The sequence below is a fragment of the Malaya genurostris genome, chromosome 1 (assembly GCF_030247185.1).
Source record: "Malaya genurostris strain Urasoe2022 chromosome 1, Malgen_1.1, whole genome shotgun sequence".
Lineage (NCBI taxonomy): Eukaryota > Metazoa > Arthropoda > Insecta > Diptera > Culicidae > Malaya > Malaya genurostris.
Window position 1 is genome coordinate 347564 of NC_080570.1, and position 27517 is coordinate 375080.

General features: G+C 35.9%; 1 protein-coding gene across 3 annotated transcripts in view; it reads right to left on the bottom strand.

The window, feature by feature from the left end:
- The window catches only part of LOC131428814 (homeotic protein antennapedia), a 128856-nt gene extending 105055 nt beyond the window's left edge, over window positions 1–23801 (bottom strand). For 2 of the 3 annotated variants that reach the window (XM_058592873.1, XM_058592856.1), the window contains exon 1: window positions 23001–23801. The gene's annotated coding sequence lies outside the window, so the exon portion shown is untranslated. The remainder of the gene's footprint in view (window positions 1–23000) is intronic. The other variant, XM_058592861.1, reaches the window with a different exon arrangement.
- Window positions 23802–27517: the final 3716 nt, after the last annotated feature.

Consider the following 27517-nt stretch of genomic DNA (forward strand, 5'->3'; position numbering starts at 1 on the left):
GAGAATTCCATTGTCCATACAAAACAACTTCATGGATTTTTTCCACTTTTCCGGCAAGTTTTGCAAATTTTTTGATGTACGAACCCGGTGGGGGTAAAAACTGTTCAAACAAAAAAAGAATCATGTCAATCCGTCCATCCGTTCTTACGTGATGCGATTACAAAGGATGATCTCTGCATTTTTATATATATAGATAGATAGATTTAGCTTGAAAATAAATAATGATTTGCGCCCTCCGTAGATTTATATAAAGTATTTAAAAATACTTCAACCTTGCGTCCTGGAATTTTTTTTACATCGGAAAGAAAGCATTTTTTTTATTTAAAAGATATTTTTTATTCAGGCCTATTTGTGTACAAGCTTTACGTGGCCGATTGAGCCGATTTTTTAAATAATTTTTTTTTGAGTTGGATCTCGTTGTCACCCTTTTTCTAGGGGTAGAGGAGCTTCCATTTCCCTCCTGCGAGGATTGAGGGGCACTTCGTTCGTGGTTCGTCTCGTCATCCATTACCACATCGATGGTATTGTTGTTGGTTTCATTGCTAGTTGCTGGAGATGAGCCTTGTTGTACATTGTTTGCAGTTGCTGGTTGGTTGGATGGTAAGCTATTAACTGCAGCTGGTGTACTTTGTTCTATAGGGGATACGTTGGATGGTTTCGTTGAAGGGGATGCTTCACTGTTGTTGGTGACTGTTACAGGTATACTCTTGTATCTTGACCGAAAATCACATAAGAAGGTATAGGCTTCTTCAAGTGTATGCGTAATACACGTGCGCCATTTAGAATACCGGGGAAAAAAATCTTCCACTTTTCTTTTTCGATAAAGAGAATCTCTCCGTATTGGGATATAGTTTTGCGAATATAATAATCGGTGACGCTTGAGTGAAGATCATGCACACGCACTTCTATAGCACTATCATCCATATATACTGGAATGTTGTACCTAATGTTCTCGTGTTCCACATAGTGCACATTGTTATTGTCTTTTGCGAATTGAATTGCATCCAACTCTTTATAAAACTGGATGTAAATAACATTATTTGTCTTATTGCATTGAAGTAAATGCACAGGTTTAATGTCAAGATGCATTTGCTCCTTAAGCAAACCTTCAAGTTCTCGTATCGAAGGTCGAATTTTGCACTGCCTGAAGTAAACAACAATTGTATTCTTTCTTGTCGGCGGTAGCTTTTGTTCGTTTGGTTCACTCATTTCGAGGTCGTTCTATTGTAGACTACACAATTCTGTACTTGGTTTTTTCCATCCCGAACGTAAGCGGTTTTGTTATATCGACTGACTTGGATGAGATGTGGAAGCGAACTAAGATTATAACATTGTTTCTGAAATTGCATGAAAATTCATCGAAATAAATAAGAAATACTTAATGTTGGATTAGCATTAATTTTACTGGTTTCGACTGTAACTTGCGTTCTGCTGGCAGGTGCGGCTGTGTGAATTAATTTACAATCGAATTAATTGAATTAATTACAGTCGAAACCAGTAAAATTCTAGCTCATATAACATTAAGGCATTACAAATAAAATCTTCCGTCATTTGACAAATTAGGTCTTTATGAATTACATCGTATGAGGGATTAAGTCACATGTAAAATTCGAGTTTTTTTTGGAGTGTATGCATTAAACCGCATTCTATAAAAAAATGAACAAAGCACGCTGTATGCTAGGCGGTGTTGTTTTCTTCTTCCGTACTAGCACGTACCGACGCGTACCGGTTTTGCATCATTTTGTATGACAGTTAGAAAATTGATACTCATCGCCCTATAATTTCGGAACCGGAAGTCGGATATGGATTAAATTGCACAGTATCTTTCAAGACACTAAGAGCTTTAATATAAATCAAGATTTGTGAAAATATGTTTTAACCGTGGCTGGGAAATTGAAGTGAGTTCCTTTTTTGGAGTTTTTCTTCACATTTGCATTCGAACCGAGGACTAGTAGTCTCAAAGTAGATTTAAATATCCACTAATTAACAAGGTTTGCCAACTAGATGAAACTTACCAGTAAGTTTTATACAAATTTGCACCTTGCGCCATCACTTTTGAAAAAATACTCATGAAATGGAAATTTTTTCACTTATCGTGCTGTAATACCGAAACCGAAAGTCGGATCTGGATGAACTTTCCGGGGATTTTTTAAAGAATTTCTATTTGTCTCTTAGTTTGTGAAATTCGATTAAGCAATTTCCGATAAAGTTGAGTGCGCATTTTCTCATAGATTTCCACATAGTGGCATATGACCATAAGACCTTTTGAATTTAAATTTGTGAGAATCGGATCAGCCGTCTTCGAGAAAATCGAGTGATATTATTGACACATACACACAGAAAAACATACATACATACATACATACATACATACAAACGTGACGTATGTATGTATGTATTGTGATCTCGACGAACTGAGTCGAATGATATGACATTCGGCCCTCCGTTCAAAAGTCGGTTTTCACAGCACACTTAAAAAACCCCTGTGGTTTTACATCTTATTAGAGGCACAAAAATGGAGTGTCGCGGTTCACGCAAATTCACGTGGAAGAACATTTAATATTGTGTCTAAAACTTTAGACATGAAATTCATTAAAATTGAAAAAAAAACAAACCGCCGCGGTGAACCGAGAATCATTGGATCGCAAGCCCATCTGTTAATCAATTGAGCCACAGAAGCATACATGTGTTTGGGTGGTAAAAGGTACATTTAAATTCACACAGCCGCACCTGCTAGCAGAACGCAAGTTACAATCGAAAGCAGTAAAATTAATTCTAATCCATCATTAAGTCATTACAAATGAAAGGAAAAAAATTGAATTTCACAGGTGACTTAATCCTTCATACGATGTAATTCATAAAGACCTAATTTGTCAAATGACTGAAAATTTAATTTGTAATGATTAAATGTTAGATTGGCTTGAATAGCGACTGGTTGAGTTTGAATGCATCTTTTATCAACCAAGTGCGCCTCTTTTTCTGTGGCTTAGTCGATTAACAGACGTACTTGCGATTCATAGATTCTCGGTTCAAGACGCGATGTCCGCTACCAGTATTATTTTTTATTTCGATGAAATTTCATGCAATTTTAGAAACAATGCTAATCTAACATGAAGTCATTACAAATGAAATTTTTCGTCATTTGACAAATTAGGTTTTTATGAATTACATCGTTTTTTCGAAGTTTGAGAGCTTTACAAGGATCCGTCACACTTTCCTTCCGATGTAAAAAAAAATTCTCCGTACTGCGACATATTTTTTTGATTGTGGTGCTCACTGACTGTGTGCTATTGCAACATATTTCAGTGTTAGTTCTAAGTTTGACAGACCGAATTACTGGTATCTGTGTCTGTTAATATCTCGTGACATTAGTGGTGAAATATTGATGAGTTTTAAACATAGTGGAATTATTTTTTCTTTCTGAATCGATTCCACTAACCGCTAAAAGAGGTAATTTTTGAATTGGAAGTTGAAAAACATACAAGTTGCTTTTTTGACTAAATGATATTCTGTTAAATCCCAGTTTAATATGAAAGGATTTTAATAGGATTACTTTAATGAACAGTAAATTTGAGGGAATATGAGCAACCATATATGTATGAAGAACGTTATTTGACTCTTAAACTTACACTCACACATGCACACATACTCTTCCACATACCCACTCGCTTACTCACACACAATACAGGTGATAAGATACCGATTTCATTCACTTTCTGATCTTCAAAGAACATCAGTCAATCCATTAGTTCAGTTATTGAGTTTTTAAGGAGTTCACAGGTTTACAATTCAATAGCAGAAACGCAACTATTAAGGATGTACATCTTATACACGACGCAAGTTTTTGTGTAATAAAAAGTTCCGTAAAGAAAAGCATACTCCATTCATCATTTTAGTATGGCTATTGGCTGTTCAAATGACAAAAAGTCAACAAATAAAAATTGTCACTGTCCGCCGTTTTCAGAATTGTTGATGTTATACAGATGCTAGTTCAAAACATTCAAATCTTCATCAAAAAATTGTAACATGAAATTAAAAAAGAGATTTGTGTAAATGTTATCTAGGATATATGTAAAACTGTAAAAGGATTTCCAAAGATGATGCTTCTGGGAGGAATTCGACTGATCCGAAATTAAATACTTTTTTGGTAGCATTTATTACAGAAAGGGTTATAGGCTGATTCTCATATATCTGAGTTCGAGTTCAAATTATTTCTCAGTAGTTCGTCCCGTAGATGAGAAAAATACAGAAATATGATTGTTCTCAACTGAATGTAGTGCGAAATAAACAAATGTACACTGGAGTACATCAAGAATGGAAAGGTAATATCAGTGCAGAGTGTGCACTGCAATTTTCATAGTTGGTGTGTGTACTTCCAGCATCTCATATAAATGGTCGGCTGTCGAGAAATAGTAGTCATTTTGGAAATAAATTGAAATGTAGCTTACTCCGACAGAAGCCTACACGTGTCCGTGCCTAAAATGCTGTACATGTGGAATATACGAGATAAACTAATGGAACATGTGAGCACTAAGTAACATTCGTTCAAAATTAAATTTATTTTACCTAACCGTTTGTTCATTTGTTCCGTTCGAAACCTCCTAGTAACATTGTTTTTCGTAGAGGTAATGACAAAAGGAAACGGTTTCAAAAGTGCACATGTGGCATAATTCAGTTACATACCTGAATGGAATCTATATTGATTTACGTGTGCTAGCTAGTTCGCATTTAGATTCTCAATGATTCAGTTTCCAATCAATTCCACTCCGAGGTTTTGCATTCATTCATAACGTTTTTTTCTGCTAACTAGCAATTGAAAAAAAAAACACTTTGGTATTAACATTTCAGATTTTGTTGCGTTCGGAAAAACCGGCCTGTTTTTTTTAAGAGTTTTTTTTTATTATTATTGGGAAAGGCTCTATTAAACGGTGGGAGCAGGACCAAACCAAATGAGCGAAACGATTCACAAATACATAGATAATTTGACTAGGAATATTTCGATGCACCGAGGGAGGGTCAGACAGTAGAAGTAGAGGTATACACATAAATTACCTTGCCATCAGTTGCACAACGTACACCGTTATCCCTGGCAAGACGAACGAGATACAGGATGAACATAGGCACCAGTGCTGGTAAGTGAGTCTGTGTTGGTCACCACCAGCATAATTTCGACGGTGAACCCTGGAAATGAAAAACGTATCCCCGGCTTCAACCAGTCTGTCGGGTTTTCCATTCCAGGAGTAAGGATTGCATCTGGCCCGCTTTGGGCGACGTTATTTCTAGGTTTGCTTCGAAACACGGAGATAGATGAGGTTGTAGTCTTCGTTCTTTCCTGCTAGCCTAGCCAAGTACTTTGTACAACGTTCTATCGTTCGTCTGCATTGGGCTGAGCCAAACTAGCACACCAGTAGAGGGAAACTTCACGGAAGAGCCAAATAATAAATCAATAATTTCCACTCGTTCTCGTCTGTGCCCGCCGAATGGCGATGAGATTTTGCTTTATGTTTCACTTTAACTTGAACTTTAACCTTATAACCCTTATAATATTTCTTCTTCGTTTGAATCGTCGTTGACACAACCGGAATGGCGAGCACTGGCATAGTTTGGACACACTTTGAAATATTCAAGGAATGCCGAGTATCTCGTGCAAGTGACAGCAAATTATGTGAATCGACAAAGGGCTGAAATGTGCTTGGATTGCCCAGTTCAAAGAAAGTGCTATCAGTTCAACTGCTTTCTTTCGGTGGGGAGTGATGAATTTATTACGTGAATAATTTATTTCGTCGAGTAACACCCTTTCAATAATTGTTTCCTGCCACAAGGTTGAACTTAACAAATACTGTTTCACTCCCTCATACTAGAATAGTGGTTTGAATGTCCTCCTGAAAAAAAACAGACGACACAACTTTTGCTTTGGGATTTGTCCGTGAGTACAAGTACGGATGAAATATTTTATCGTCCTCAATAATCTTGGCTTGTTTCGTTTCATACCTCGACGTCCCCACAAACGAAACAAGAACGAATTTAGGCAACACACTTTCCTTGCGAACATTTTGCCGGAGAGAATGGCGAGGAAATGATCGTGAAGAAACACCAAATTAATGGTTTGGAGTAATTTTGGGGCTAGGTTAATGACAAGTTAAAAGTTTCGGAATTTACATAATTATAAACTTTTTCTACGCCTCCGAGTTGCTGGGTGGGCAATGCTAACTATTAAAACTGTATAGTATGAAGCCGTATGAATGGCATACCGTCGGCCGGATGTGAACTAATTTTTGACCGGTGTTTCGATGAGAAATTTGAAGCCGACATCGGGAATCAACAGTTCTCATCTTTGGGTTCATAATAAATCCTATTATTTCCTCTATCCTCCGTCGATGTTGGTTGCTATCAACGTAGTACCGGTACCGCTAGAAGCCTATTGGGGATGACGTGTATTTACAATTCATGGAATTTTTAATACAATTTAAAATTTAAATTATACTTATCGACTGGACATCATCAAAATCGAAAATTGCAACCGGCGAAAACGACAAACTTTGAGCTTCAGTTGAATCGTCAAAGCGGAGGCTTGTCATGCCCTCAGGGTATGAAGAATAAATTAACTTTCACTTTTGTGTGAAATGTCAAGTGATGAAATAAATACTACCATTTTTCCTCTAGATAGCTGGACTTATGATGTTGTGTCATTTGTACAGGTCATCTCGGTTATGACAGATTTATACAAGTAATTATGTGAACGTTTTCCATGACTTCTTGAACCATGTAAATGAACCACGCTTGCGATTAAGAAGAACCTAACGTACAAGAAGATAACTATGAAACTTTAAATTTATTGCGTGTTGTGTTGCCCAGATATTTCTGCCTTCTCTTCTTCGCTGACATTCAAAGCATAATAAATCACCGACTCGTTATAAGTATGAAAAAATAAGACATGCCGCGCTCTCGGTTCACCAGAGGTGAGATCTTTTGAGTTTCCAGAAAGTAACTGAATCGTAAGACAAGTCTCCAATGATCGCTTGATATAGTAATTTTTGCATTTAAAGTGACTGCTACATCCAATATTTCCCATTTTCTCGACATTGCAAGATACCAAAAATATGTCTATATCGTAAATGTTGTTTCGGTAATCTCAAAAAATGGGATTTTGAATACTCGTAATAATCTATGAACTATCAATCTTTTTGTTTCATTTTGAACCAAGAAGCACCAATCAAAGAGACTCAACACAACAAGAAACGGCGAACAGCTGCGAATAATAAATTCTAGATTCACTTCCATGACTGAAACTCCTCCTCGTACTCTTCAGCGGCCACTCAGATCGGAGTCAAACCATAGGCGGTGCTTACAAAAATAACACACACGCAAGACTACTAATTAAAATCGTTCAGCACATCTCAAATCCGGGCACCTGTCGAGCAGTAAACATTAGGTTCAAGCTGAAATTCTATTTCAGAATAAATTGAATGTGCAGTAAAGAAATTCGTGCTCTCTCGGTTTGATACTTTCGTATGAGGGATTTCTGGTCGAGATCCGTAGGAAAAGTGTGACCGTGGTTATGGTCGACCAGTGAAAATCGTATGCCATTAATATCATGCTTCGGTAGATAATTTACATTAAAGAACCGCCATTTATGCTATTTTCTGATTGAACTGGAACTGCCGAATGAAATTGGATGACGAAAATAGTTTTTCTTAGCTGAACTAATTTTCGTAAAGATATCAGAATATCATAATGAAAATCCCAGCCGCATTCCCGAAGTGAGACCAACGCAAAGTGCATCCTTGTATGTGTATACTTCGAAAAACCATTACCTTTCCAGACTAGAGGGAAGGGTCTGTTGCAAATTTGCATTATTATTATCGCAATAAATCACTTCATTGAGCTGCCGTCCGCTCCGCGTATCGATTGAATTTGGAACGATGGCCAACACGTTTTACTGGATAGGTGGTGAAGTGAAATGGAACTGACTTGCATCAGTGGAAAGGTTGTGCACTTTTTTTCTGAGCGCACGTCCTTCCATTCTCTGCTTTCATTTTTCGATCGTCATGATCAAGCGAATCAAGGCATCACGAACAGCAAAAGCAACTTTTTTTTCTCAGGCCATGGGTCAGGGAAATTGCCAGGATAGGAAGTACAGGTATTATTATCTGGATGGAAATCAATGTAAGGACGTGTGTAAAACAAGAGCAGCATGAGACACAATGATGTTATTGAAGTGCACGAAGCAATCAGCGGTTGAGATAAAGTTTCAATCAAAATTGTTTCGCGCAGTCACTGTTTTTTCGTCGGCTTCGCTCATGTCACGCGTGACAGTATCGCGGAGGTGGCATTGATGAAACTATTAGCATTCCATAAAAGAGTGAGCAATATTTGCGACACCCATTGTTCGGTTTTAGAAGGAAAACATTAGATTTTACGACTCAGTTGCGACTATAGTCAACGCTTCATTTCAGCCAAAAAAGCGTTATCATGTGTCCACGGTTTGAATGCTTCGTGGTGTCATATTTGTGCCTAGGCTTTGTGGATGTAAAAAGATTTCAATCACTTCTGACAGTCACATAAATTATGAGTGGTTTCAGAGAATCACAAAGTTGGAACTTGAATGTTGATAATGATCTGATGCCAGCAGATGCTACATATGATATTTGTTTGCCGACGTGTAGACGTTGTCGTATATTCAAAAGAGATTTTCACTGTGTATAAATGAATAGCATTAGACCTCCAAGACGAACGAGTAAACTAGTTGTTTTGTCTTGTACGACTGTGGATTACATCAGAAGTATAACAGGCATGTTGGTATGATATACAAACAGGGTGACTCCCACTGGGGATACAGCTTTTTAACACTCCAGCATCGAATGTAGAGAACTACACGTGAAGAGAGATTCTTAGATTACGCATTATGCATTTAGATTACCAGTGCCTTGAAATGACACTATATGTTGAGGTGTGAATATGAATTTTAAATTGGCCTGGCGAAAGAATAGGTGATAAGTAGTTGATAGGAAATTAGCTACGTTTGCCGTTTATAGCTGAGCACAATTTCGTCAATTAATGAGCTAGACAAAATGATTCAAAATTATCAAACTGATCGTACTCTCCTGGTTAGTTATCAGAATTGTAAATCTGAATCGCTAGCTGTATGAGCAGATGTTCCTCAAGGTTTGAGCGTAGCACGAGTTTTGTATAATATTTTACCCCGATCAGCTGCACATAACAAAATTATTTCTCCAGCTGTTATTTATATCATCTATACAAATGAATTATACTAATATCTTTGTTTCTGGCTTAAGATGCAATAACGCAGAAAAATAGTTCCAAAACTGTGCATTAGAGCGACGTGAAAAATCGGAGCGAATGCATCTAATTTAATTTTACTCTTAGAGTCAATCTATCGAACTGAGACAGCAAATCTCACTCTAACTAATGGTTATCCTATAAGAGATGACTAATGTAATATTTTTCCTTTGGGTTTTAACCTGAAACAATCGATTAAGCATTCCATAAGATGTCGGAGTGAGTTCCACTTTAGAGTTTTTGGTTGTTACTTACGGTAACGGGTGGCAACTAAAATTTTGGAATGTTTTCGAGGCCTGTATGCTCAACAACAAACGAGCTCAGAAAAAACTAAGAGTGTGTATGTGTTAGCTCTCTTTCTCCTCTTTCTGCTAGTATTTTCTGTATTGTCCATGCTTGCTCAGTTTTGCTCAAAATGCCATCGAAACAAGAAGTATTTTACGAGCACATTGTACAGTTCTGCACTGCACATAAATCTCGGCAAATAGTATACGGTACAATATTTTAAAAGCAAAAATGTTGCGGCTTCGACAGTTTACAATATCCTAAGATGCCCAACAACTGCTCGTAAAGAAGGTAGTGGAAGACCAGCCAAAATTATGGACGCAAAAGGATTTCGTTCTCTTTCTCGTGCCTTCAACAACAAGGATTCACTGAGTCAAAGGGATGCCGCAAAAAAGTTCAACTGTTCTCATCAGTACGTCTGAAAAACATTGAAAAGACTCGGAATAAAGTACCGAAAGAAGACACGAGCCCCGGGATATACTGACGCACAAATTTCAACGCTGAATTCCCAATGCCGCTGGTTGATTAAAAAATTTTCCGGAAAAAGTTTTGTTTTGGACGACGAAAGTTACTTCCCTATTTTGAAGACGCAGATTCCCGCAAACGATCGATACTATTCAACGGATAGTTCTACTGTACATCCGAACATAAAATATTAGTTTAAACATAAGTTTGAACAGAATGTGATGCTGTACATTGTCATTTTCGAGAAAGGCATTTCTAAGCCATGATTCAAGCCATCTGGGTATCGATCAAGATGTGTATCAGAACGAATGTTTGCAGAAAGTTTTGATCCCGTTTTTTCAAAAACATCATGCTGATGGACAATACGTGTTTTGGCCGGATAAAGCGTCATCGCATTGCGCCAAAAACACAATCGTTCCTGAATACCCATTCGATCCCATTTGTACCCAAAAACCACAACCCGATAGATCTACCTCAGTGTCGCCTAATCGAAGATTTCTTCGGGATTTTGAGCTCCTTGGCGTACAAAAATAACTGGATAGCCACGAATTGCTAACAGTTGATTGGTAGAATCAAGAGATGCATTCGCAAAGTTGACATGAAGGCCGTACAACGCTCCTGTTCCGACATCAAACGGAAGCTTCGCCGAACATCCGTTTTCAAATGTTCACTAATTTTTTTCAACAATGAACAATGTATCTTTAATTTCAATAAACCAGATCTTCTCCAAGTATGTTTGTCTTTTTTTGACAGCTTGAGAAAGAAATTCCAAAATTTTAGTTGCCACCCGTTACTTCCAGAATCGGTATTCAAGGACCAGCATAACCCAAAACGGTTCGCAGGACATCGATTTCGGAATCGGATAAAATCCACCATTTTTGTATGGGACCAAGCCTTCGAATTTGAATTTTTACCTTTTTTTGTAAATATAAAAGAACTCAAATTTTAGAAAAACTTTTCGAGGCCCGGAGGGCCGAGTGTCATGTACCAATCGATTTAGATCGACGAACTGAGCAAATGTCCGTGTGTGCCTATATATGTGTGTATGCCTGTATGTGTTTTGTCAACAAAGAGATTGAGATCTCAGAGACGACTGGACCGATTTTGATCAAACTAGTCGCAAATGGAAGGTCTTCCCGTCACCCTGAACAATATTGAACCACTTTTTGAGTTATACGAAGTTTTATGTCAATTTTTTTGCTGACAATATCTGTCACAATTGACCTTATGTTTATGTATATTAGTTTATGTATAGATTCCATACGGAATCAGGAATCAGAACAAATTGGCTCAAATGGCACGTTCCCCTTTATGTCAATTTTTTTGCTGACAATATCTGTCACAATTGACCTTATGTTTATGTATATTAGTTTATGTATAGATTCCACACGGTAATAGCTATCCAAGTTAATAGCTTAAAATTTGACAGATTTTAACAGTCTATGGCTTCTGTTAAAATCTGTCAAATTTTAACGGAGATATCGATATTTTTGTGTAAGCGACATTTCGCCTTATCCCAGCAGTAGGAGTTTTACGTGTTTGAGGATAAAGAATCAACTTCTTACACTCTTAAATAATTCGAAGAAGTTCGTCAAGATAAGTAAAATTGTGTGTGGAAAATAATTTCATTGATTTTTCTCGGAGATGTTTATGAAATTCGTTTCGGCCTTCTTTGAGAAAATGATACCGAATACCGAATGCCGGTAAAACTGACATAGCTTTAATTAATCATCGACCATCAAAACCTGAAAACCCGATAAATTTACGTGAAATTGACATTTTCACCCTGTCTATCTATTGAGCCGGAAGGCGGATCTGATTAAAATACAAGAAGTTTTCACAGGATTTTAAGAGCTTTCATTTGAATCTTAGATGGAGAAAATCGGTTCGGTAAGGGGAAACACAGCTATATCGATATCTCCGTCAAAAATTGACGGATTTAAACAATCTATGACTCACTGAATAGCTATTATCGTGAGTAAACTAAGTCTTAAACATAATACAAGACCAATTGTGACAGATATGGTCAAAAACTGAAAAGTTTGAAATCAAGTTTCGTATAACTTGAAAATTAAACATCCTATTTTCAAAACATTCAATAGCGTTCAGGCCGACGAGAAGATTTTTCATTTGCGATCTGAGATCTCAACACACATCGTACTTAGTCGATTGGTATATGACACACGGCCCCGTGGGCCTCGGAATTTTTTTCTAAAACTTGAGAGAATTCTACACCTTTTCTCTATATTTATAAAAACGTGCTTAAGAGATGATGATACTTTTTTTATCAATCAGCATGTGTTTTTCGCGTGAATATTCTTCGTTTTGTTTAGTTTTCATGAAATTATATTAATGGCCATCGTTTTAAATGAACTTTACCTAAAATTTTGGAACTGCAGGATTTTTCTTGCACAAAAAGATAGACATTGTATGAAACCTTAAAATTCTTATTTTCCAATCTAAACGTGTGACATCCGATTAAGCATTCCATGAGATGTAGAAGTGAGTACCTCTTTAAAATTTTTGTCATTATTTATGATACTTTCAGAAGCGATATTCAGAGACCAGCTTAACCAAAAATTGTTCGTCAATGAATGTTCATGTCCATGAATTAGTATGACGAATAGATTGAAATAGTTTTGGGTCCAACTTTGAAGATTTTTTGGTAATGACGCTAAGATGGTTTGTTTCATAATTGAAAGTCAGAATCGGATAAAATTCATCAATTTTGTATGGGACCATAAGTTTATTTTAATTTTGATTAGCTTCTCTATTCCCGATGCTTTCGGAAACGGAGTTTGGAAATCTGTGTAGTCGAAGTCATTTCAATTCGCCTAATGTATTGAAAACCATTTCATTAGATTCGAAATTTTTGAAAATCAGTGTAGCCATCTCAGAGAAATCGTAGTTCGTTTCACATAAAATAAACTCTCAAAATCTGTGAACCCGATAAACCCAACAAATTTATGTGAAATTTTTACACTAATCACCCAAAACCTGAAGTCTTATCTGATTAAAAAACCATATGACATGGCTTTTATTTGCATGTTAGATGAATCGTTCATCCATTTCCTAGCAAAATGAGTGACATTATTTTAATTTCATTACAAATATCATCCTATAGCTCCAGAACCAGAAGTCGGATTCAAATGAAATTCAGAAACCTTATACGGGAGCATAGGACTGTTTATATGAGTTTAAGTTTGTAGAAATCAGCTAAGCTATCTCCGAGAAAAATTATTGAAATTATTTTCCCTCCCACAAATTTACATATCTCGACGGACTTCTTTAAATGGTAGAGGGATTTAAGAAGTTGTGTTCTTTCAGCAAGTTGTTGTTGCAAGCAGTGTAAATCAATATTATTAGGAAATTGTTTTGAATTTAAATACTACCATCGTTCTAAAACATATGTCATATTCGAACGATTATGTTGCCAAAAACAATCCATGCTAAAATCAAAGCGTCATGAAAAAGGGTGCTATGCATAGTCTTTTTTGTTATGTGATAAGAAACATTTGAACAGTATTGAAAATCGTATTTCACTTTGCTCCGAAACATCGCTTTATCATCAAGGGCGTAAAACTACTATTACTGGAAGACGGGGAAAAGTCGCTTACACAAAAATATCGATATCTTTACCGTGCGGAATCTAAGTCTAAAGGCATATTCTGTTTTCAGGGTCAATTTTGACAGATATTGTCAAAAGCCTGAAAATTTCGACATAAAACTTCCCATAAATTAAAAAGAAAACATCCGATCTCAAAACCATTCAATAGCGTTCAGGGTGACCTTTCATTTGCGACTAGTTTGATCAAAATCGGTCCAGCCATCTCTGAGATCTCGACCTCTTAGTTGACAACACACTTACAGACACACACACGGATATTTGCTCAGTTCGTCGATCTGAATCGATTGGTATATGACACTCGACCCTCCGGGATTCGAAAATTTTTTCTAACGTTTGAGTGTATTCTATACCTATTTTTTTTTATTTATAAAAAAAGGTAAGAAGGAACAAAAAAGAACAAATCATCACCACTCTCCTATTATTAAGTCTAAAGTTAAGAAATGTGAACCAAAAAGGTAAATTCAGGTGTTATAAATAAAGTTGGAGCTCAATAAATTGAAAAACTTTTTATTGAACATTTCAAGAGTACCTTTTAAAATATCTGTGTGGAATTTTATCCAGATCGGAGCACTATTGAACATCTCAAAAATGGATTTTCTTGTTAACATGTCTTTTATATAGAAGTTTGTTTTGGGGAAAACGAACTATTCAAGTACATCACAATCTTGATGGGAAATAGGCATTTAAACACCGAACATGATTTTACAGCTTAAGAAAAATAAACTAGTTAGTCGTATAAATAGGCATTTTGACATGAAATTTGAAGAATTAAGGTTTTCGGTAGATTGCATTAAGTTACCTAAATTTATGTGTTAACGTTTTCGATCAAAATCGGTTCCGCAGTTGATACAAAAATTATTTTATTTTATTTTTTATTTTATTACAAATTAAGTTTTTATTTGGAACCTTCCTACACATATAAATGTAAGAAAGGCATAAATGAGCCTAAAGTGCAAATATGTGCGACAGAAACATATTTGCACTGTTTGCATGCGTGAATATTTAACATCACTGTAACAATATCAAGCAACTAGGAAGCATAATTTATGCATGCTCGTTTCGATGCTTCGCATATCGGTCGGTAGATATAATTTGCAACACTGCGTAGTGGATCCGAAACAACTACTTGAACGTTAAATGAATCGCATTGACATGCTGAGGCGCCAATTCTGTGCCCGAACACCATGTGAATTTCAGTTGAAATTCTGTCGCTACAAGATAGTAATCGGTGTGGTTGTTGTACGTGATTGTATGCTACGCAAAACTAGTATGCACTCGTGTTCGTATGTGAGACCTGTCGAAATGAGTAAGCTTGAAAGGAGGTTTGTGATTTGTGGTGAATAATGGGTGGAATAATAACAATACTAATACCAGGATCGTGTACGGCATAATTAAATTAACATAATACAAATTATGTTTAATAATCGCACATAATTGATTTAAAACTTCGCATGTTCTTTTACAATTTTGCCTTCTGTTGGTGAATAATAAAAAGATGCTCAAACGGCTACAAAGAAAAGTTTTACTACTGGGAAACGACATTGAACATTTTCTATGATATGGTTTTGAATCGAAATCCAGTCACCATGAATTATGTATACGAAATCGTAAATATTGTAACACAGCTTGGACTTTTCAGTCAGGGTTGTTGCTTTCACAAAAACAAAAGTAATACAAGATTGATGTGGTTTCCTATACGGCCGGCTACCGGAGGATTTCGTGTCTTTTAAACGTATCGGATTGCATTATTTTGGAGTTTTGGTAATGTAATAAATAATAATAATAATAATAATGATAATTACAATTTGTCCCGGTAGCAATGTAAATACCGTTCGTGAAGTCATATGAACAGATATGACATAATTCTTCACGAATTCGACAGCTTAATATGTTAGAAAATCTCTGCTACCTCTCCTCTTTCAGATGCCGTATAATATTTCTGTCCATGAATATAATTAAAGTCTGTCTTGACATAATGACATAAAAGCCTACGGCAGCATCCTCATGTACAGTCTCCGTGATCGTACTCTGTCCTACTAATTTGGCTTTTCATTGTAGTTTGGTTTTTATGTACACGATGATGAAAAAGTTTAAGTTGAAATTGACTATTTTTATCTGAACACAGAAAGGGTCTGCTTTGTAAATTAATCAGGTCGAAGAATGATAGTAAGAAGTGTATCGATAAGTAGTTAGCAACATTCAAACAGTTATTACTCTGAAATGGCTTAAATTTTTGCTGCGTGTTTTACGGTGACATGTTTGTTCACATGTCAATAACAGCTGCACAATCGATTGGTTTCGGTACGGTTTATCGTTTCAATGATGAGTCGAATTGATCCGGAAACGCGAAAGAAAATTCTGCACACTTGGTGCTCAGAAAGTGGTGTCACGTACAACGAAATTGCAAAACGGGAGAAAGTGCACCACACCAGTGTCAAAAATGTTATCGAGAAGTTCGGTAAGACCCTCTCCATGAAGGATTTGTCCCGATCCGGTAGGAAAACGGGTCCCAGTCAGCCCGGCCGGGACTTAAAAGTGGTTCAGTACATCAGGAAAAACCCATCGTCGTCGACGCAGGATTTGGCCAAGCAGTTCAACACCAGAATCGGGATGATTCAACGGATCAAAGTTCGGAAGTCCTTGAAAACGTACAAGAAACAGAAGGTGCCGAAAAAGTCCCTGGTACAGCAAGTTCAGGCCAAAACAAGAGCGCGAAAACTGTATAACCGGATTCTACAGAATAAAGACGGATACATCCTGATCGACGACGAAACCTACGCCAAGGAAAACCCTCGAGCGCTGCCCGGACCGCAATATTATACGAAATCGGTGTACCAGAACCTGGACGACGCTGACATCACGGTGGCGATGGAAAAGTTTGGACAGAAGGTGTTGTTCTGGCAAGCAAGGTGTACGGGGAAGAATGTTTGAAGAAGAGAATGCTGCCACTGTACAGAAAACATAAGGCTCCTCCTCTCTTCTGGCCGGATTTGGCTTCAGCCCACTACGCCAACTTCGTTCTACAGTGGTTGTCAAAAAATAATGTACAATTCGTGGAAAAGGATATCAACCTACCGAACTGCCCGGATCTTCGGCCAATTGAAAGGTAATGGGCAATTGTCAAGCGGCACTTTCGGAAGAAAGGTACAGTGTCCCAAAACATGCAGGAGTTAAAAAAACTGGACAGCTGCCACCAGGAAAGTCAGAGAAGTAACTGTGCAGAATTTAATGAAGAAGGTCAAGTAAAAAGTGCGAGCGTTTCACAGAAACTAGGATTTTCTTCAATATAATCAGTGAAATGCATAAAAATGTAATTTTTCTATAATATATCGAAAACTAATGTCAAAATATGTTTTTTTCGCTTTTATATTCAATAATCAATGTTGCTAACTACGTTCGATACACTCCTTAGTCCCATCAACGGAAATTGGATGATAATTTTTTGGAGTTAGGTTAGGTAAGTAGGCTACATAAGATAGCACATCCTATCCGAACTGCTCAATTTGCTACGAGGTTAGTTTAGGAGAGTGAGACGAAGCATTGTCATGAACTATCTTCTGTCTCGTGCCGAATTCTGGTCGTTTTAACTGAATTTCTCGTTTCAAACCGATCATTTGGTGTGTATTAACCGTTTCTCAGTTCATAATAGAAAAAAAAACCTCTCTGATCGCACCAAACGTCGAGCATTGACTTCACATATCTTAAATGGACTAACATATGAGGTTTTGCGTTCAGGATTCTCAGTTAAAAAAGTAAAAATCCTATGAAAATGAGCCAAACTACACAGATAAAAATATTTTGTGAATTTACATAATTTTTCATGCTTATATTTGGAGCGGGAAATTGACCACAAAATTACTTCAATTTTCTCGGAGACGGTTGAAAAAGCTTAGATTCAAATGAATGGGCTAAATTTCATTAAGGTCCGATTGCACAAAAAAATGAAAATAATGTCAGTCACTTTTCTCGAAGATGGCTGAAACGATTTTTATTCGTATCCAACTTTCGGTTCCGGGACTTAGAGGTAATTTCTAGAATATTTTTTTTTCATAAGTAACCATGCGATGAGTATTTTTTCAATTGGTTATTAAGTTTCTCTTGTTTTCAGATCAAGGTAATATATTGCCAAATAAACTCACATCAGATTTTCATAAAATAAACTCAAATTAACAGCACTGATAGTCCCATAAAAATATCAAAGTACAACTTCCGGTGCTAACATTTCGAACCGACTTCCGGTTCTAACATTTCGAACCGTCATTGAAAATCGTAAATAATCTTGATGACATGATTAGTTGTGCTCAAAACTGTTCCAATTTGTAGGTCATGTTAGTTTATAGTCAAATCAATAGTAGTTTATAGATAGATACTCAAAGGTGTAAAAAATTTAGAAATTCTTTGAAATTGGTCAAAAACTTTTTCAGTTTGTCCTTTATATTATTTGACATTATTTGATGGTTGGATGATCCAAATATTATTATACCCGTATCCAGCTTTCGGTTCCGTAAATACCGGAAATTGTGATCAATATCTTTAAATATATGATTGAATCAATTTTCACTAATTAAAACTCAAATTTAGTCTTAATTTAGTTTAGTCAAATTTAGTTTAGTGCCAAAGAAGTCTTGAACACTGGTTTCAATTTTTTTTTAATTTTTAGTATTTCGATAAATCCTGCTTAATATATAGGAGATAATGAATAATATGAGAAAGGCATCAGTACACCACTAGTTGGGTTAGATTTTTCTGTGTACATTCCAGTTGTTTTAATGAATGCTGGATTTGAGCATTCAGTGAATTTGTCCTGAGACTCTGCACTCGGTTACTGAAGAAAACTGTACTCACTAGACTCTAAAACTTAACGTGAGGTTTGAAATCTAAAGATCTACATGCCTAATTTATTGGAAGTAAAACCAGAAATCTCCAAGAAGAGCTATCCAAATTCTAATTATTTCAGTCGATTATAATTGAACGTTTAAATAGATTAAGGCGAGATTGCGTTTTTGTCAACGACAATATTTACACTTATTTGTATTGTTTAATCCATCAGCAGGATAAATTGAAAAAAAACAATCGAAATTTAACCATTCGTACTACTCGTGTCCGTGACACTACAGGCTATACAAAAATCAGCAACGCAATCTCCAGAACAACGGCAAAAACAGGTTATTTTACAGGTTTGCACCTTCTTTCCGTCAGAGTATGTACATGTAGAAGACAAATAGCGCAAAAACTTGGACCTGTCACCCTCCATGTGTGAGTATTTATTCTTTTTTTCCACACTTGTGCTCTTTTTGCTGGGGATTGGAGTTTCATTTTTGCAAATTGCACTACACATTTGTAATCTTGTGCATAAATCATTCTGTAACATTATTATTATCATTATTATTATATTTTATTAATTTCAGTGTTATGGAAGGATATCCTTTAAATTTCTTATTTTGCTCAATCTTTTTGTGGAACGCGGTCTGTACAGGATTATAAAGAAAGAAAAAGCTTGCATACATAATAACACATTGTATGATTTATTGCAAATTTAGACAACCTTCGCGAAGCACGGACGGATGAGACGTACACAATCTGAATTTCAAAAGAGACTGACAAAGACTGAGGAAAATAAGAACACGAACGAAGACAAAAAATGTTTTCGCCAGAATTTTTAAAAGGAAACAAGACGCACCTCAGTGGTAACAGATAGCAACAGAGCGACAACACCGCCTTGACCTCGAAGTTCGTGTTTTAGGCTAAAACCATTCCTTTTCATTCCCTATTTTGGGAGTATCACAGCTTTCCGCCACATTCCATTTTTCTCAGGTAAGTCGCCCAAAAAAAAACCTGTTTGCGCTTTATTCTATTCTTCTTTCCAGAGCCCTTGAGAAAATGTTCTACTCGATTGAATGTTGCGTCTAAATGTTCATTTTTTAACATAGAACACTGTTTCCTTGAACATGGTTTATTATTTAATTTGGCGAATACCGTATAGTATGAAACCATGCTGACAAGAGAAAAAAGACTGCGGCAGTGGTAACAAGAAAGAAAAACTCTGTTTGAAATTTTTGCAGTCATTTTATTATTGTCATAAACCTGCTTTATTACCTTGTGACACTAGTTCTTGCGAGATATGGCATGCAACTTCAGTCAGTGTCCTTGTAAATAATTGCTGGTGTTCTAGCGTGGCTCCGATGTTGCAAGGAACACTTGTTGTATATCTGCGTATTCCAGCTCGGATGCGATTGCTTCGACTCACCTGTCTTGTATCTTGTTGAGCGCTTAGTGGATGGCTTAAATTATCGTATCAGTGATAATTTATTCTGCTATCATTTATCTCAAATGTAGAAGAAATGAAAAATAGTAACTCAAAGACATAGTTTCTTTTGAATAATTTTGAAAGGTAAAAACAGTTGGTGGGGGATCGGAATCATTAATCAAACGATGGCTGTAATGGATTAAAGTGGAATGAATATTTTTAGGTTTTTCGGTTGCCTCCATTTGTTTGTTGAAAGTTCAGCGCGCTTAGACATCAATTTTAGCTAGATGCAACTGTGTGTGAAAGCTTTAACCTGAACCATTGTTTTTTAATAGGAAAACAGCTAGTAATCTTTTATCCGTTTCTTAGCAAACATTTTTTAACAATCTATTAGAGTAATTTACCTCAGCCTGAGCACAACTTCATGAACTCTTCATGAAAAATATGAACCATTTGAAAATCACATGATAAGGAAAATTATCAATATTGGGCAGTTTGCTAGCAATTTGATAATAATGGTGATATTGCGTACGGGAATTGATTTTATTAAACCATTAATATAGTATACCAAGCATATAAAATAGTATATTTATATGAAACATTCAAAAAAGTTTGGTAATATTCAAACGCAAACGCATGGTACCTCGTGAAGCTAGCTAGCTAGGGTAAACGAATCATATTTCATTGTTGTTAAAATAGCTTTCAAACGATTGAATGATATTTAAATGGTTTTACGATACATCATACAATTTTTTCCATTAGTATTGATTCATAGTTGCACTTTGTTTGTCACCATTGTGGTAGAGTATAAGGGTGACTAACATAGTGAAATCACAATTTTTCAACAAATTTCTAATGGAACTATAAGACGAATGTGGCAGAATCTCCCATCCAGAGTCATTCAAATATCTTTGTATCGCAGTCGCAACATGTGGTCGAACCAGTTGTCGTGAAGAAAATGAAGGTACCTAATTATATTACCATATACTCGTTGTTTGGTCTACAATGCCCATTTCGAACGAGTTAATTGAGTTCGAAATAATGGTTCTTTGATAGCAAGACTGTACGAAAGCAGTTTATAGTATATACCACCCTTGTGAACTCTACGTATGTGGCGAATGACCTCCTCTATGTGAATATTTTGCTTCATACTGCTCAACCAGATTGGTATTTTTCATAATTATCATAATAAACTTAATTTTTACCATCCGTGATAAAACGATACGAAAGCACCTTTTTCAATTCCTCGTGTTCAAAAAATTTTGGAATTTTAAAGCGTTCGTTGTCTTTAACATTAAAATTAACACAATTTGTTGATGTCATTGGTTCTTCATCTAAAGCAATCTAAAGCAATATATTTTTACGTTCTGATTGAATTCAAACTTTTTTAACCGAAATTTCCATATAAGTTTATAAAATATTTCAATCCAAAGTGTTACCAATTCATCTCAAATGATGCTTTAGAGATAGAAAGACTGGGAATTTGGTACCACGAGGTGTCCAAAAGCAATCAAGCAAAAGTATTGAACATTCCGGTTTCGTTTGATTCGATTTTGAACTAGCGCATTCATTTACAAACATGAACATATCAAATCAAAACCTTGCATATTTTTGTATCATAATAAGAACAAAAACGGATTCAGATCAAGTATCTAGCAATTTGAAATTATTTATGAAATTTTCTTATTTCAATGCAAATAAAAAATAATTTCAATGCAAATGAAAATTTCGGATATACGTATAAACGAATACAATAAGAAGAAGCCTATTATTGGTTGATTTACTAGTCCAGGATTATCTTATCTTTGTAAACAGCGATAATTATCATAACACAGGTATGTTTATTTAATTTTCCAAAGACTTAAAAATTTGTTTGTCATGAGTTTTTGGAGTTTAGATTTGTTGTTGTGTTAATCGTAGTTGGGTTTTGAAAATAACAAAAAACAAAATACAACTGAAAATATATTTGTTTTGACAAACTTTTTCAATTTTTAGTTTAGCATACAACTAATTTTTGTTTTTTAAATTAATGGTATATGCAATTTCATTGGAATGCCGCAAAATTTCTTTTATTTTTTTCACGATTATATAAAAGACATGATTTTTGAAACTCTTTCAACTGGACAAACAGGTCTAATTTCTTTCTGCTCGGAATAGTATCAATAAATTATTTAGAAGCCAAAAAAACTTATTTTGAATATTTAGCCCGAATCGACAAAAACTGACTGGAATTAAAAATAAAATGCGTCGATTTAATTCGTCGTCGGCAAAGGCTATTGATAGAATTCAATATTTTTGTACATTTTTTCATGCACTTCTATCAAAGATGTTTTGTTGTCCGCACAGCATTCACCGGGTACAGATTTTTATTTTAAAAGGGAACATATCTTAACCATCAAATTAATCTCACTAGAGCTTAGACTAAGTACTATTATACTGCTAGAGTGAATTTTATATTATTTGTGCAATGTAGACCTAGAATCGGCAGCGAAATCTGTTGGAAAGAATGGTCGAAATGTAAAAAAGGGATGTAACACCAAGACTTTATTGTATTTATCAAATATTGAACCTCGGACAATCGCATCTCGGATGTGTGAAAGTGATAAATGTTACCCGGGTTGACTATCAACAAGCCATTCATTATTTATTTAAAACAATATACTGTAATAATAAACAATTTTGAACAGATTTCTGTCACTTATTAAGACAATCGCAATGAGTAAAATGCATCTTCTGCATACCAATTAGATAGTGGCTTTGATTATAATTAATGTCAAATGGAATGACAATTTCTTTTGCTGATGTACTTAAAAGATTGGTTTCAGCAGATATAGCATTCCTAGGATCTACGGGCATGGTAAAAAAATGACACTGCGACTCGGTTTGTAATCTAGAAATCGCAATGACGTAAGTTGACTTTATAGGTTTATTTTTTAATTTATAGGTGAATTAAAAAATCAACTCATTTATTTGTTTTAGTTTTTAATAACAGAAAAGTATAAATCACCGATTAAACAATAATGACATACGACAACCGTCGGAAAGCATTTTGGACGATATTGAAAGAATACTTACCAACTAGATGTACGTGGATAATTATTACAGCTACTTGTGTAAATTTGGATTATTCTTAATGAATAAGTCCAAATTCAACGATGATGTATAGTAACATTTAACACTATATTTTACACTTTTAACTATAGTTACTTCATACAATATTTATGATTCAACTTGGTCACTCATTTTTTAATCTTGCATCTTATATTTGTAGATTATTGGCTGCATAAAACTGAAGAACACAAAAACATAATAAACTCTCAGAATAAAAAATAAACGATTGCACACTTTCTTCCTGGTATTTTGCTAAATATATTTTTTTGACGATTTGGGCTTTTTTTCGGGAACACTTACTTTTATCTAAACTTGCATTCACTGATAAACACTTGCTCGCACTTCTTCCTTTTTTTCGCCGCAAAAGTCAAACCATATAAGTTTCACACGCTTATCGCGTTGCAAATAGAACCGCTTGCGGTGAGTACAGTTCCACGTGGCCTAACGGCAAACAATTAGTCTGACCCCGAACTGGCCTGTTGGTGGCGATTAGGCATTAAAACCCGGCGTCGTAAACACCTCGTAAATTACAATAACTATAAAATTTTACGATTTGTTATGATTGTCTATCCTTTCGGTTTACTGTATCGTCTTTTGAGGAGTAAAACGCAACAATCGACAAGTCTACGGAGAGTAGAAAATCCAAATGCGACAGCCTCTCTACTGTGTACTTTTATTGTGTTTCTTTATGCTTTTCTAATTGATGTTTATTTCTTTACGATTTCTATCAAACTAAAACCATAAAATACGATTTCTCTGCTGTTCACTCTGGTGAATTGTGTGCGAACAGCCGAGAGCTCACATGTGAAGCCGGAGAATCCCTGTAGCAATAAAATACGACGATGAGATTGGACACACGGGCGCTACCCCGCTTTGATCCCCTCGCAATCATACTGAACGCACTCCCACCCTCTTCCGATGCACTAGGCTGTAGATCTTGAGAGGATTCTCGCACATAAACTACCGAGTGACGTCCGCGTGAAACAACAATAACAATCAATTACGATAAAAAGAGATAAATGTAATTCGTGCGAAGTCTCGGCAACGCGCTAGAGGGAGAAGCGGTCCTTACGTTTCATACCGGCTTGTGTGTGTACAACGGTCGTAAAGTATATTTCGCTTCCAACGAATTTGAAATTTATTATGAGAATCTCAACCACCTTTGATGCACTCTTGGTGTTGGTGGGTAACTCACAAAGTTGGTTGTTGGCTCTCAGTTTTGAGTAAAATACGACATTATAGGACTGCAGAGCATGAAAGTTCCACATAACTCAATAGGTGGTAGGAACGAAACAGACAAACCAAAAGCATAAAATACGAGCCTTCCCAACATCAACTCACTTACGCTCGGACTCTCTATTGAGATCTCTTGAGTGTGTTCTGGTAGCCCGGACGTGAAACATAAAATCATATGCTCAATGGCCCCCTTCACCCATTATTGCCAGAAACCGTTGAGTTTAAGCAACAATCGGAAAAATGTTCTCATTGTACTCTCACTACTACCAAAGTAACTCGGATCCGATGTCAGTGCAAAAAAGACAACAAATAGGAGGGGCAAATCGCATAAACCATTATAGGAGAGCTGAGTAACGGAAAGGGAAAAAGTGCCTCAGGAAGATGGATGATACGTGCGAGTGAGATATTGTAGTTTTATTTTGTTTCTCTAGGCAATCTCCTATATAACATCGTTATTTATTACTCGATGAAGCTCTCGTTTGAATTTGAGTGACTTTGGCTGGGATAAAACCAGGGAGTGAGTTCTTGAGGGTGCTATATTGGGCAGTAGGATCTCGTCTCCAGCGATGTTGGGTAGGTTTTGCATCGCAACAGTGTTCTACTTGGGAACCGAACCGATGGCCCAGGTTCGGTAGAGCTTTTGTTTTGGCGAAAGAGTGATTTTCATTGCGCGAGAGTGTGAAATGTGTACGAGCGGCAGTAAAATCGACCGTACGAACAAAGTCAATGTGCGCACCTAGGGGAAATACGCGCCACGAGAACAGTGGGCGCTGATGATTTGCAAATGTGTAAAATCTGCTATTAAGTGTAAATTTATGTGACGAGCATTTTTATTTTCTTCAAAATACTGACTTAATTTGAAATCGTACTTAATTTTGCAGTATCCAAATTGTGTTTTTCAAAATTTGAATATTTTTAAGATAGTTACACCCACAGTTCCTGACTGTGATTGCCCTAGGGAAGACGAGTTGAGCGAATTGCTTTATTGTACAGAGAGTTGACGGGAATCGTTTCATCAGAGGAACTAAAAACGGTTGAATTTTTCGATTCACGCGAAAACGATAGTGGCCGACGGGGTTTCTGTTGTGTGCATGTTGCTCGATTTACGTAACTTCTACTACGAAATATGATTACCGAATCATTTACGGTGATTGCTACTATTTCACTAGCATGAATATTGAGTTTCTAATAATTTTGTTGAAAAAAATCTCTATCCTCAGATTGAATTATTATATATTTATTCTTAAAACCTACCTCGTCGTCGAAGTTTGTGGGATCATCTTGCGGTAATGGGAAGTACAACAAAGAGCAGATCCAGTGATATCTTCAAATGTTTAAAGGCAGCCAACAAGCGCAAAATTATGAACACAAAATATTAACAATGTAATAAATCAATAAAATATATGATGATTTTTTCTCCCTGCGCCTAGCCGGGGGCCAGAAGCGACCGCGCAAAGCCTGTGGAAGAGTGTGAGCGAGAAAAAATTAAGACATTAGCCATAAATGAAATGAAAATATTATAAACCCAAATGATGTCGAAACCAAGTGATGGGAGCCAGAGAAGCCAAAGAAGATTTTCGTTTGTATTGTATGGTCCGCTCCATGGCAGTTGGATGCGGGATGCAGAACAGAACTGTTCAAGTATATATCTGTATAGCGAAACACATTATTTTTAAATTTAATGTTTTATGCACATTTTTTTCAAGCTGCTATTTCGTGCAGCAGGCGTAGAAAAAAAAACGAGGGAAATAATTTTAGGATATCTGCTTCTTCCAGTGTCCAACTGATGTCTTAATGGAATAGCTTGGGTTCATATCCTCCACTTTAGTAAAATAAATATATAATTGTATTCACAAACTTATGGAAGTTTGTTTATACTTTCGCAATGGTCTTTTAATTCAAATTAACTTACATGAGCTTCTAAACGTGTACAATTTATGTTTTATTTTTACCCGGCGAACGACCGCAACTAGGTTAAAGCCGGGTATAAATAAACCAATACTGATAATAACAATAATGTTTTATCCCTTATCATCCATTATTACTTTCTTTTTTTTTAAGTTCATGTGAAATGATAAATACAGATGGTAGGAAATTTTCGATAAAATTTTGAGCGGTCGGACCGGAGATTTTTGCTTTTGATTTCCTTTTTTTCTTTATGAATGGCTTTGTAGTAACAACGAGGCGATTATTCGAGTGATAATTTTTTTTATTCAGTTAGTTTAAGTAATTGATGTAAATTCCTTTGGTTTCGATCAAGAAATGAATAGTGTCTTGAACTTGAAGTTTTTATTGTTCCTCTAAATCTTTATTGATCACATAAATCCATGCGTCGAAAAACTTTTTTTGTTAAAATAATATTTTAATATTCTACAAATGAATTTCTAATATGGAGTAATGATTTGAACAGCTATGGTATGATAAATTCTGTCATGAATAATTATTAATTGAAAGCTTTCGTTCTCTTTGTGGACCATGACCCGAATACATTTCTTTGCAAACCGAAATAACGCCGATGAATGGGGAAGTCTTCCTGTGGTTTCCCAGCGGACATGGATTGACACCCCTATGTTTTTATTTACCAAATGAAGAGCAACATACAACCTACTATTAAAACTCGTCAATACATAACAATGTACTAGTTGCAGAAGGGGTGAAATTTTGGAGCGTGTTTGTAATTTGTAATTTCAATTTTAATCGTCACCGCATTATTCATAACTCAAACGAAGTTCGATAGATGATCATATCATTTTCTAACCAGATTCGACAGCTGGATTCAAAATAATACAGAATAAAAAATAAATATCGTAAACAAGTTAACATGTTGCAAAAATGCAACTACTCGTGAAGAAGATTATGACCATACCGGCAAAATTTGAATTAATTATTTTTTCTCACTTTAGTCGTCTTTTAACGTTTCGCATACGTAATTAAATCTTCGAAAGATTCTTTCGAATCAGCACTTTGTTAGTTCCTTTAATGTTGTGTTATCGCATTCGAATGCGCAAGTTGACCATCACGAGATTTCTACACGGCTGTTCACTCCTTGTTTCAACACACTGACTGAATCGGCTTGCTTTGGAAGTCACTTCTTTAAATGTAAATTAAATACTGCCTTGTATTTGCTTTTTCTTTTCAACTGAACATTTAGCATGCTTTCTTATGCTCATGTTTCCTATCAATTAATCTGTTTGCGCACTTCATCACGCTAATGTGGATAAGAAAGGTGTAGAAGAGAAATATTA